Here is a 2,845-nt window from a genome sequence, read left to right as displayed (position 1 = left end):
ATCATTAACGGAGGAGCGGCCCGAGCGACCGATGGCGCCAGCCCGAAGCCCTCGGCCATCTCTTGCAAGCACGCACCCTAGGCACAGGGCCCGGCCCTGCCCTGGCGCGCCCCGGCCTGGCGAAGCGGTCCGCAGCCGCATGGGGCGCTCAGGTTTAGTACCGGGACTTCGGTGGGCCTCTCCCCCCAGGGAAGGGCCTGACCGACGCGCGAGGGACCGGGCGCGGGGGGGTGTTCCCCTGTCCCCTGTCCCTCTGAGAGACGGATCCCGAGTTCACCCGGCATGGACCCTCCCACCGCGGGGTGGGGAGGTCAACCGAATTGCAGTGCATCCCCGGGCTGGTACCACCCCTCTGTGCAAAAGTCCCTGGCGCCGGCTGGGCTCTCCCGCACCTGAGTCCCGGCCTGACCGGGGCCCAGGTGGCCGAGGAGGTGCCCTTCTCGTGCGGCAAGACGGCCTGGAAGAGAAGGGGCCGAGGGCCTGCGAGGGGATCCTGGCTCCTCTCGGTGGGAGGCGTGCGGGATCCGGCGCCTCCGACCCGGGCAAAAGGGTGGGGTGGGCCGATTGCCAGCCCGCTGGCACGGCTCGGGCCGCCCAGTGACAGACAGCTGACGTGCAGGTGGAGCGACCCTCTCTCGTTGCAGGGTACCCGGTTCGACCCGGTCCCGTACGGCCGGGCCGAGGGGTTCAAAAGACTCACGCGGTCCCTCCCGGGAGGGACTAGCGGCCGTGGGGCTGCTTGCTCCCGTCGCACCGGGAGCCCCCTTCCGCTCCCGCGGGCGGGTGGGGGGGACTCCCGGGCCGAGCGCCTGGCAATGTTTTTTTTCTCCCAATGGTGCAGTCTGACTCCCAGAGGGGAAGCCTTGAACCGGGGCGCCCGGGCCGTCTCGCCGTGCGGGTGGCGGACAGACGGCGTCGCCTTCCTCCCGCCTCTCCTGCGCCCGCAGGTGGGGGAACGTTTTCAAAAAGTTGCCTGTGACTCTTGGCGGTGGATCATTCGGCTCGCCCGTCGAGAATTAGTGTGAATTGCAGGACACATTGATCATCGACACTTCGAACGCACCTTGCGGCCTCCTTCCAGGGCTACGCCTGTCTGAGGGTCGCTCAATCGTCAATCGCCCCGGGGCTTCCCCGCGATTCAGCTGGGGCCATCGCAGGGTGAGCTCTGCTTCCCCTTTGTCCCCCCACAAGGTCAGACCCCCCCCGATCGCCCGTGGCAGGGTCCCTCGCCGAGTCCTGCCGCGGAGGTACGCCGCCGGCACGCCTGGCTCCCGAGAAAGGGGCCCGGTGACCGGACCGCTCCGGCACCCATCCCGGGGCACCCTAGCTGCATGCTGCGTGAGGCTGTCTGTGGTGTCCCACCGGCTGCCCGCACGCACGCGCCTCGGGTGCCCACCTCTGCTCCGGCTACCCGGGGAGGGCAAAACCCTTCTGGATGCAATCCGGGGAAAGAGGGCGCACGCTGCCTGGATGCCGGGCTCCCCACCTGCTCTGGCAGGGGGGCCCGGCCTTCCCCGGCAACCCCCTTTGACGCTCCGGCGTCATTCTTCCGACTACGACCTCAGATCAGACGTGTCGACCCGCTGAATTTAAGCATATTACTAAGCGGAGGAAAAGAAACTAACCAGGATTCCCCCAGTAACGGCGAGTGAAGAGCCCAGCGCCAAATCTGCGGCGGGCGCGGGAAATGTGCCGTACAGAAGACCGACTCCCCGGCATCGCTCAGGGGGCCCAAGTCCTTCTGATCAAGGCTCACCCCGCGGACGGTGTTAGGCCGGTAGCGGCCCCCGGCGCGCCGGGATTGAGTCTTCTCGGAGTCGGGTTGCTTGGGAATGCAGCCCAAAGCAGGTGGTAAACTCCATCTAAGGCTAAATACGGGCGCGAGACCGATAGCCAACAAGTACCGTAAGGGAAAGTTGAAAAGAACTTTGAAGAGAGAGTTCAAGAGGGCGTGAAACCGTCAAGAGGTAAACGGGTGGGGTCCGTGCAGTCCGCCTGGAGGATTCAACATGGTGGGAAGGTCGGTGGCCCAGGAATTCTGTATCCCCTCCGTGGGACCGGGCCCGGGCCCTACCCGGCCCCCGCAGGGCGCATTTCCTTCACGGCGGTGCGCCACGACCAGCTCTGGGTTGGCTGGGAAGGCTTCGGGGTGGCAGGTGGCCCTCTGCTCTGGCAGACGGTGTTACAGCCCCCCTGGCAGCAGCTTCGCCGTGTCCGTGGGGCCGAGGGAGATTTGACCCCCTCCGCGCCCTCCCCCGGGCACCCGTCCCCGGCCACACCTCGGGGCGCGCCGGGCGGTTGACTTGGGGGGGGGAACGGGGCCCCCTGTTCCCGGCGGGACTGTCGACTGGGGCGGACTGTTCTCAGTGCACTCCGACTGCGGTGCGCCGCCGGGCGCGGAGGCCCACGCCGGGCACCAGGGGTCTGCAGCGATGTCGGTTACCCACCCGACCCGTCTTGAAACACAAACCAAGGAGTCTAACACGTGCGCGAGTCGGAGGGCCGAGCGAAACCCTGTGGCGCAATGAAGGTGAGGGCCGGCGTGCGCCGTCTGAGGTGGGATCCCACTGCGCTTCCAGTGGCGGGTGCACCACCGGCCCGTCTCGCCCACTCTGTCGGGGAGGTGGAGCATGATCGTGCGTGATAGGACCCGAAAGATGGTGAACTATGCCTGGGCAGGGCGAAGCCAGAGGAAACTCTGGTGGAGGTCCGTAGCGGTCCAGATGGGTATAGGGGGGAAAGACTAATCGAACCTTCTAGTAGCTGGTTCCCTCTGAAGTTTCCCTCAGGATAGCTAGCGCTCGGAACCCCCAGTTTTATCTGGTAAAGCGAATGATTAGAGGTC

The 2,845-nt window shown here is 66.7% G+C and overlaps 2 pseudogenes; both read left to right on the top strand.

The window, feature by feature from the left end:
• Positions 1 to 977: 977 nt before the first annotated feature.
• On the top strand, positions 978 to 1,103 carry LOC144771185 (5.8S ribosomal RNA; annotated as a pseudogene).
• A 453-nt stretch (positions 1,104 to 1,556) lies between these two features.
• The window catches only part of LOC144771017 (28S ribosomal RNA), a 4,331-nt pseudogene continuing 3,042 nt past the window's right edge, over positions 1,557 to 2,845 (top strand).

Source organism: Lissotriton helveticus, chromosome 7 (genome assembly GCF_964261635.1).
Source record: "Lissotriton helveticus chromosome 7, aLisHel1.1, whole genome shotgun sequence".
NCBI lineage: Eukaryota > Metazoa > Chordata > Amphibia > Caudata > Salamandridae > Lissotriton > Lissotriton helveticus.
This window is presented reverse-complemented; position numbering and strand designations above follow the sequence as displayed.